The sequence below is a fragment of the Nymphalis io genome, chromosome 24 (genome assembly GCF_905147045.1).
Source record: "Nymphalis io chromosome 24, ilAglIoxx1.1, whole genome shotgun sequence".
In the NCBI taxonomy this organism is placed as follows: Eukaryota; Metazoa; Arthropoda; class Insecta; order Lepidoptera; family Nymphalidae; genus Nymphalis; species Nymphalis io.
In genome coordinates, this window is record NC_065911.1 from 8,034,220 (window position 1) to 8,044,736 (window position 10,517).

Here is a 10,517-nt window from a genome sequence, read left to right on the forward strand (position 1 = left end):
AAACATAAAAAAACGAAAACGCGTGTACTAAACACGCGTTTTCGGTTCAAGGTTTTCTTTCATATACATATATAAATAATGTGTAGGTGGATTGTCTGTGCGTTTTAGTCACAAACAAAATACTACTTACAATATCGAGTTTAATTTTTTTAATTAATTTCGATTTGACAGTTCATATTTATATATTACAAAAGTTATATTCGGTGTAATTTTTACAGGTGGAAAATCCACCGCTCGTTATTCCTGCAGCTTGATATTTCTAAGCCCGCCTATGTACTTACATAGCTCATCATATATTCTACCAACAAACAACAATAGGTACCTTAGTATTGTCATGTTCTGGTTGAAAAGTTAGCCAGTGTAACTACAGTCACAATGTACATAAAATCTTAGTTAAAAAGATTTGTGGCTCATTGAAGAGTAGGTGATTAATATTACTTACTATCAGGTGCATTTGCCTACTTCGTTGGTCTAACGGCTATATAAGACTGCAGATCCCGAGGTCCTGGATTCAAAACTCAGGCCGAATTAATAAAAAGTTATTAGTTATTTTCTGTCAAAAAAATCTCAACAGCAGCCTGGAATCTGGAAGTTGGAAGTGTGTACACTCCCGTGCCTCGGAAAGCACGTAAGTCCTGCGCCTAAACTCATTCTGGTCGTCTCGGATTTGAAGTCCCATCGGATTATGAGAGCGAGTGTGTTTGCGCACACACTTGTGCACTATAATATCTTACGCAGTTGGCTAATCTCCATTAAGATTGGCCGCCGTGGCCGAAATCAGTCAGAAGGACATAATCATCACCAACAGATGATCCATTTGCCAGCCTGCCATGCCTGATCCATTTTTATGAAAAATTCATAAAAAAGCTATTTAGAGGTCAAATAGGAGTTTTTTATAAATGGTCATTGAGTGTAATAATAGTCACAAGAGACATAACATTGAAGATCACGTGGTCAATTTCGTATTGACGCTGTAAGGATCTTACCTTTCTGATGTATATGTGTAAAGGAGGCATTTTAACGTTTACCTTTTTGAATTTTAAAAAAAGTCTGCTCTCTGTCCATAAATAGAATTTTAATTTAACCGTGTTTTGAATATTTATCAGAAGCACCTACGACCTTATCCACGATCTTTTCGGTTTTTGTTACAACCTAAAAGTATCTCATTTGAAATATTAATTAAATAATTATAGAAATAAGTTTAGGGTAGTCATTATTTTTGTCATAGTAACACAGTTACTGGTGGTAGGGCTTCGTGCAAGCTTGTCCGGGTAGGTACCACCCACTCATCAGATATTATACCGCAAAACAGCAGTACTTGGTAATGCTGTGTTCCGGTTTGAAGGGTGAGTGAGACAGAGTAATTATAGGCTGCTGGCGCATTGGCAATGTAAGCGATGGTTAACATTTCTTACAATGCCAATATCTATGGGCGTTGGTTACAACTTACACACACACAAATTAATCACATGAAAATTCAGTGGTCTTGCCCGTATTTGAATCCGCGAACATCGGTTAGGACATAGATAATAATAACAAAACGTTTACAAATAAATAACTTCACAAAACATTTTAAGTATCTAAGCTAGCCATTAAATTATAGGAAGATTTATTCATACTCATAAAATTTATCATAAATTTTCAAAACGTTAACTTGTATGTAATGATTAAATAAAATGTCGTCTAATTATAATTTTTTGACTTAATAAACTTATAAAACACATCCTTGCCTTGCAATGCACTTTTAAAAAAGTAATCATTTTCGGCTTTACTTATTTTCTCTCTTTCTGTCACATTAATTTGACATTTGAAAAAAAGAAGACACAGATTATAAAGTTATATTTTAGTCATATCAAATTGTTTAAGTAGATTGTGTCATCCAATCTTTTGTTATTCAATCATCACCATTGATATAATAAATAACAAAAGTACCGCGTAGGTAATTAGACCACGAGTTTGGTTTTGAAATATTACTATAATTTTCCGGTACCGTGAATTCTCTCGACCAAAACAATACAAAACTAACAAATTTATTTAATGTAGGAACACTTACAAAATATTTTTTACCTACCTACGTTGTTCTTAAGAATTTTGTGCTATCATTCGAAATTCAAATCGAGAAATATAATGACACTATTTAAGAATATAATTCAGTGACAAATAATCGCTATCTTAAAATAAGAAATAGGTAGGTATTGATACTTAAATTAAATTTTTAATAGTTGTTTTCAAGATAATACATATTTACAAAAACTAACTATTGTTGTAATAAATGTAATTAATTAAATAAGACTGAAACGAATTAGAAAAGAATAGTTTTTTTTGTATAACTGGCGAGAAAAATGGTAATAAAAAGTTTATATATGTATGTATCTATATTTAAAAAAAAAACTTCAAAGTAAACTTAAAATAGTAAAGTAATTTCCTTTTTAATCTTAATTAGGTATTATATTTATAAACTTGAGCGATACAATATGGTAATACTAGTGATTATTAAAATTGCTTGCTGAATATTTTTTGCCCAAATGACTCTTGGAGCGTGAATAAAAACCGCTGATAAATCTACTTACAAGTAATTAGTAGACAAATAAGTCATTATTATTTGATAACTTAACCATTTAAATAAGACTAGGAATCGCGTTATAATTCAAAGAATTTCATATAATTACCGACAACAATCTCATTTCCCGGCACTTTCGGCCCGAAATTATATATTTGTCATTATTCTTTTTTTAAACAGTTTTGAAAATAGTATGCTCTGAATTACGGTATATGTTGATTATTTAATTTTATCTTTCCTTTTGCAAAAGGCATAGATGTTCCAGTATACAGCCTAAATATATAAAATTAAAGGTATATATTTTATAAATATCCCTACACAGTTTAAATACTATTTATATTCCATAAGCAAGTCTTTGTTTCTTTTTATTAGTGATTATAAAAGTCACTCTGTAGTCTGTACATAATATAATAGAATTACAGTATGCTGGTATTCCCAGTACCTAAATGTTATTAAAGTATTACTTGTTATAAACATTGAGGATAACTAAAACTATAATCTGAGAAATTGAACGCATTTTAATCGATACTGTTCTATAGAAACTAAATATATTAATTTTCAGCATTTAGGGTCTTTAAAAAACGCAATATATTATTAATTTGTGGTTTAACACTGTGGGTTAACACTCATCATATTCTACCGCCAAACAGCCATTTGTATTGTTGTATATATTATTGTGTTCCGGTATAAAGGATGAGTGAGCCAGTGTTGCTACAGGCACAAGGGATATAATATCCTAGTTACTTTGGTAGCGTATTGGGATGTAATGAGTGATTAATATTTCTTATATCGTCAATGTCTATGGTCACATGATCCATTTGGCCGCCCGCCTTCTTAAATTATAAAAAAAAAATACCAAACTTTTAATATAAACTGAACGAAAATTTTAAGAAAGTATTCAGGAACGTTTAAGTGGTATATTCATTCTTTTATATTTTATATTTATTACAGACATAGCATGTATTTACATATGGGGGAATTTCATCCTATTCATGCGGACTTCATCACTACCACTATGCTTCTCTTTAATATCGAGATAAATTATAAACAAATTATGTATGTGATAACTCTTGCGCCCTCGTTAGAAGAGAATAGTCTCTATATTTTATGTAATTTGATTAAAGATAAAATTAATTTAATTAAAGTCCATAATAGAGATAATATTCATAGTTATATGTATATTTATTCATAAAAGTTTTTTTCGCAAAGATTTTTATTAAATAAAACATTTAATTTTAACCGACCGTTATGTCGTTTGCTACAATTATAATCTGCAGGTAAAAAAAGTTCCTTCGAGTGTAACTGAACAGAGTTCAATAGCCTTAATTGTGAAGCCTTTAACAATTAAAAAAAAATATCATTTGAAACTAAATTAACTTTATGACTATAAAACTTAATTGAACAAATATACGAACTTTTATTGTTATATTCAAACATAGGATATAACTACCGTTTTCTTAAGCAAATGAAATTAAAAAAAAAACAATCGAACATTACATTTTAAACAAAAATAAATTTGCAAAATAATAAATTAAATTATTTAGTAAATACATATTATATTTAAATTGATTCAAACGTTTTAAAAATAGCGCGACAACGTGGATGAATCGATGCAAATTTATTTTTTTAAGTTGGTTCTTACACGTGTATATTATAAATGATTTACGATTATATAAGGAAGCGATACAGCCTAATATAAATATGTGCATAAAATTAATTTTAATTTGTTCAAACCAATTTTAATTCCTTATTATTTTTAAATAGACAATATGCCAATTTACAATGCTATACTTAGTACATATATATGTACTAAGTATACAAGTAGATATGCATATATGTATAGAATAAATAATAAAAGAAGAAAGAATAAATAATAAAATTAAAACTTGCGTCTATTAAAAAATATTTGTAACTTGCCATTTAATCTATAATAATCGTTAGACATTAGGAAATGTAATTAAAATAACACACATAAAATAAAATAACAAAAAAACTAAGGAAATTAAAAAAAAATGCTAAAACCAGACACGAAATTATACTACCTTTGCCATGAAAACAACCTTAATTACTTTTCGTTTCATTTACATAACATTCGGTCGCGTAAAATCAATGCCATTCAGATAAAATCGACAGTATTCGTGATATGTCGCATTTTCCGATCGATGTTTAAGGATGATTTAAATTAAAAAGTCAACTCATCAACGTTTCTTCGCCTAAATACATGACAAGTATCTCCCTCCTCGTTCCCCCTCTTACATAAAGTGACAATAAGTCCGCACACACACGGCCGTATTGTTTGTACACTCACACACGCACTGAACCGGCTAGGTATTCAGTTTCCCGCCACCGGCGCGAACACGCACACAAAACACCGTGAACAAACAATACAAACACCAACACACAAGTAAATTTAAACTCACCTCAAAATAAATCCATTAGAAAACACACTTGTTCAAACAACTAGCGCTTAGCCTCGAAAACGCGTTGAAAAAACACTCGCCGCATCTGATGTGTGCTCAACACTTTTCAAAACTTTCGGTCCAATCTAAACTCCTTGGTTAGCACCTCCCGCAAGTGTTCCCGCCAAATCTCGGTACGATTTTTGAAACTTTTCGAAACTCGCGAACTGTCAAATCTATTTATAAAACGTTTATGATCGAAGATTACAGCCGTTATCTTTTTAATTGGATCTTTGTAAACAAACCAAATCCCATGCTAATTCGCCTTACATTTTTCAACCAAGTTCCGCGGAACACGATGCGCGATTCAACTAACTACTAAAACAAAATAAAAGAAACACGGCGAGGCCCCAACACAATTATTAGCACACGTTGCGCGGTAAAAATAAACTATGATTAACTGCTATTAAGATTCGCGGAGACACCGGCGAGCGACATGCGAGTGAGGCAAAAAAAAATTAATGAAAACGATTATTGTCGGAGCCGGCAATAAAAATCGCGAATTTGTTTACCGCGTTACTATTTTTGTAGCTAAAAGCGATACCGATATGAATAATTATCGGCAGCGAGCGAACATCGACGCATAGTTGTCGTTTCATAAAACGTGCGCGTTAAAACTGAGTCGAAAGGCTCGCCCCGTGGTAGAGCATAGCGCCGAATAAAATAAACAACAATATACCTAAATAAGCGGCACGACGGGCGCGGCCGAGTGTGCGTGAGCGGCGCTGTGTGCGTGTGTAAACAAGGGGCGACTGGGCTCGCATGACGTCCTGACAATCGCAGATCTTACTTCCTTTTTAATTGTTTATGTCGTGGACAACACACGAGGCTTATTCGTCTTGGTAGCAAAATCTTCGAGATAAAGATCTAAAGAAAACATCAAAATTAGTAATGTGAGAATATGAGAGCAACAGTGATAACATAGATTAATACCCACACAGCCTGCATTTGAGTCCTCATATCTATCAATTGAATTTGTAAAATATGATAATATAATAATTATATTTTATTTTAAGATCACGTTTTCAAATATATTATATTCACTATTGATGTAAGAAAAAAATATTAATAGGTACGTACATACATGATTTATTCGAGTTGTGTTATTTTTCTGCGTTTTATGAAACATAGGACACAACAGCAACAAACTACATTCGGTTCACTTTGAGTCATTAACAATCCTTCCTAAGTGAGACGCAATTCAACTTTAAAACACTCCATTGATATTTTAAACGTACTCAATCACATTAATTATTACATATACATTTTTTTAATATTTAATGCGCATTCCATTCGGCCCCGATATCCTCGCGAGAATAAACATATGACGTCACCGACGGGTAAACAAACAAACAAACACATGCGCCGCGTTCATGTTTCCTTAATACAATTATTATTTCGAATGTGGAACGCGGGCGGGACGGACGCAGCCATAGCCTATGCGATTTATTTTTAATTTCGCGAGGTTATGCCATGTGCCTGGCCAGCGACAACTCATTGTCTATGCGAATTAATTATGTGCGTGTTGCTTTGCAAATCTACATAATATTATTATTAGGCACATGGAATAAAGACAAGAATAATATAAAGATTTTTTTAATCTTATATTAGGCTCTAAGTTTTTTTTAAAGTTAGCATCAAATTTATTATTATTCGTAATGGAATTAATGCTAGAGGTTAGACACAACTTAAATAGGAAACAGAACATTTAATACGATCGTAATACAGCTAATAACGTAAACGTCAAAATATGTAATGAGTTATTAGTTCACTTGTTTGTTTTAAAATAGGTTTTGGATTTCGTTCAGAAACTCAAATTACATAATATGAATTTTAGAAGAATTGTATTATTTAGTTACGTAATTGAATAATCGTAAATTAGCCATTTTAAAAGTCAACCAATTAAAATGATTTTTGCACACCTCTTGGTGCTAATGACAAACAAATTTAATATACTAAAAGTTAAAAAAAGAAACATTTATCAACAAAGGAGTTTTTAATCATAACTAGCATATATTATAAAGTAAATGCGGAGGCGAGTTATTTAATTTTTTTGTTTGTTTCACGTCTTAACTACGCAACCGATAATTAAAAAAGGACGTACTTAATACCAGCTAACCATCTCCATCGCACGCAGAAAAAGACGCAAGCAGAAATTAGTCTTTCTATAAATTTGCTTATTTAGATGTGTAATCTTATCTTATATGATGTCTTAAATCAGGCTAGTGAGAACGAGAAGTTAATTCGAAGTTAGATTTCGTCTCGCGATTAAACAGAAAACTAATCACTGTTTTTATTGCGATTTTGTCGCGTTTTGCAATCATTACATTAATTTCAACACACTCTAGCCCAGACATAGTCGCACGGTTTAATTAGACGGGTAAAACAAATGTTCAAGTCAAATATATAAGCTATCATAATTACTAATAAAAAATATTTCCGTTCAAAAATGAATATATACATATTTTGTAATTATAAGTTGTTTCATTTTTATACACACTTATATGTGTGTTTCTAAGGAAATAGTCGGCAGTTCTTCAATCAATTCAAATGATTTAACCACCATTATATAACAGTTGTATCCATTATTATTGACATCTTAAATTAATTACAGAAACTTTCATGAGCAACTAGTGTTGTTGTCAACATAAGAGTTGCCAATTTGACGTTCGTGGAGACTACGTTGCAAAATTAATTGCTAGTGTGAACAATCCCTATTTTAATATTGTGTGCAATGTTTTGCAATTAAAATTACAATCAACTTATGTATACAGTAAAATGTAGCAATCGGAATTAATTGTTCTATTTAACTACATTTTATTTATAGACACATGAATAATGTTAAATGTTTATTTTTTTTATTTCAAAAGTTTAATTATCTGTATTAACATTTATTTTTGTATCGTTTGTTTTTTAATCTGTCAAGCCAAGTCAAGTTAATTTAAATGGCATTTACTTGAAAATATGATGTTATCTTTCTTAATTGTAATTATAATATAAGTATTTAAATAAAAAAAAAACCTGTAAATGCCCCACTGCTGGCAAAGGCTTGCCCTCCTTTTTGAGGAGGACGTTTGGAGCTTACTTCACCACGTTGCTTCAATGCGGGTTGGAGGATAAACATGGCATATTTTTATCCACCACATGAATTATAAAAACAAATTTAGCACATAAATTCAGTGGTGCACGCCTCTTTATATAAGAAGGCTTATTCCAACTTATTCATATTACAACCAAATTCAGAACCTCCTACTTTTTTTAAATTTGTTAAAATAATAAATAAGTGTATAAGACTAATATACTGTTCCCTAGATTACCCACTTTTATTTTTAAAAACTATAACTCGTGACTAACTTCTGACCGGCAAAGTTATCTTATTGCGCATACTAATGCGGTTTATTATCTTGAAGTTCGTACGTCTAATTGTGTGAATTATATTATTTCAAGCGCTTCAATCACTTTTTGAATAGTCATTTACAAGTTTATTAACAGTTAAAACTACATATACGTTTAGGCTTAATTGATTTATTACACAATTAGGTATAAGAACTCCACAATAATAAAAACGTATTAGTAACTAGCTAGTTCATGCTCAAGTGTTTGTTTTTAATCAAATATATTGTGCATTTTGTACGCACTTTGATAACTTGCCTTTAGAACCCTTAAAGACTTACCATTACAAAAATTGATATACTGGGTTATAGTAATACAAATACGAGACATTTTATGTTTAATTTATTTACGATATGTACAAAAGCCTAATGAAATATATACTTCCTAAAATAAATTGCAATTTAACAACATCATTTACCATTTAATGATCTTAAGGAGGGCAATATTGGTCTACCATTTATATTAAGAAGAAGCGTGGTGGAAAGATTTTCAAGCCTGGGATTAACTACTACGCTATGGATCATTTTCAAGTTATCATGTCATAGCTGTGTATATTTATAGGGTCAGTGAGGCGCTATAATTACAGACACAAGGGACATGACATCTAAGATCCTGGGGCATTTATGATACTTCTGCAGTGCGTCATATCTAAAATAAATAACAAAGATACTTTTGAACATTTTCCAGTAAATGAATTGTAATTATTTATGACATATAAATATTTAATCTTTATTATTATGTAAAAAAAGTAAAGTAAAGTAACATCACAGCCTATGAATGTTCCACTGCTAGGCTAAGGCCTTCTCTCTATTTAAGAAGGTTTGAAGCTTATTCCACCACGCTGCTCCAGTATGGGTTGTACTCTTTCCTTTCGATCTCGTTTCATTCTCGTTTCGCCACGATTGTTTGTGAAATTAGTTGTAGTTTTATTATATTCTTTATAAACACATCTAAATAAACACATAACAAATATAATTATGTGTTTCATGGGCACGTTTAATTTTTCTTTTTTTTATGTGCGCCGGGATGGCAAATGACTCTACTCCACCTGATGGTAAGTGGTAGTAGAGTCCAAACGCGACTCTCTATTTAAGAAGGTTTGAAGCTTATTCCACCACGCTGCTCCAGTATGGGTTGTACTCTTTCCTTTCGATCTCGTTTCATTCTCGTTTCGCCACGATTGTTTGTGAAATTAGTTGTAGTTTTATTATATTCTTTATAAACACATCTAAATAAACACATAACAAATATAATTATGTGTTTCATGGGCACGTTTAATTTTTCTTTTTTTTATGTGCGCCGGGATGGCAAATGACTCTACTCCACCTGATGGTAAGTGGTAGTAGAGTCCAAACGCGACGACGGACAGTACAGTCGGGAAGAATGTTCTGTACTAGCCGTCCCCGCCTTGCTGGCCCGCAAGATGCCTCTTCACGCCTCGTTTGAAGGAACCCGAGTTGTAAGAGGAGGGGAACACGTGAGCTGGTAAGGAATTCCATTTTTTGGTAGTGCGACAAAGAAAAGAGTTGTCAAATTTCTTTGTGCGCGATGGAATTGATGTCACAGTTAGGCGGTGACATCGAGAACCAGCTCGCGTGGACTTAAGAAAATTTAAATGATAATTGCCGGTTTAAATTAGATTAGTATTTATGTATGGTAATACTTATCGCAAGAATTGACATTTATAACTCAATGTTACGAACTAGAATGTCTCATTGATATTAAATTAGAAGTCAAACGATAAAAATACTAGTAATGGCTTAAGAAACAAGCAGCTTTAAAGCGCTCGCTACGCTGCTAATAACAAGTGCATTATTACTAGCAATGGGAGTATGTATTGAGAAATAAATCAAAAGATGCTGTACTATGACGAGATCAGCCGTCGTTAAACTATCGATGACCTGGAATGATAAAAGAATTACGAAGAACACAAAAGTTCGTCTCATGAAATGTATTGCATTTCCAATCTTTGTATACGCAGCTGAAACATGGACCCTTAGACCGACCGAAAGATGAAAAATTGTCGCTTGAGATATGTGGCGCTCTTATGTATAAGATACACATCGAATAAACGTCCATACTCCAGGATCTAAATAGAAAAGACA

At 31.9% G+C, this 10,517-nt stretch overlaps 1 protein-coding gene across 2 annotated transcripts in view; it reads right to left on the reverse strand.

Moving 5' to 3' along the window:
* Positions 1–5,652, reverse strand: part of LOC126777864 (forkhead box protein P1) — a 78,263-nt gene extending 72,611 nt beyond the window's left edge. For both annotated transcript variants that reach the window (XM_050501113.1, XM_050501112.1), the window contains exon 1: positions 4,981–5,652. The gene's annotated coding sequence lies outside the window, so the exon portion shown is untranslated. The remainder of the gene's footprint in view (positions 1–4,980) is intronic.
* Positions 5,653–10,517: the final 4,865 nt, after the last annotated feature.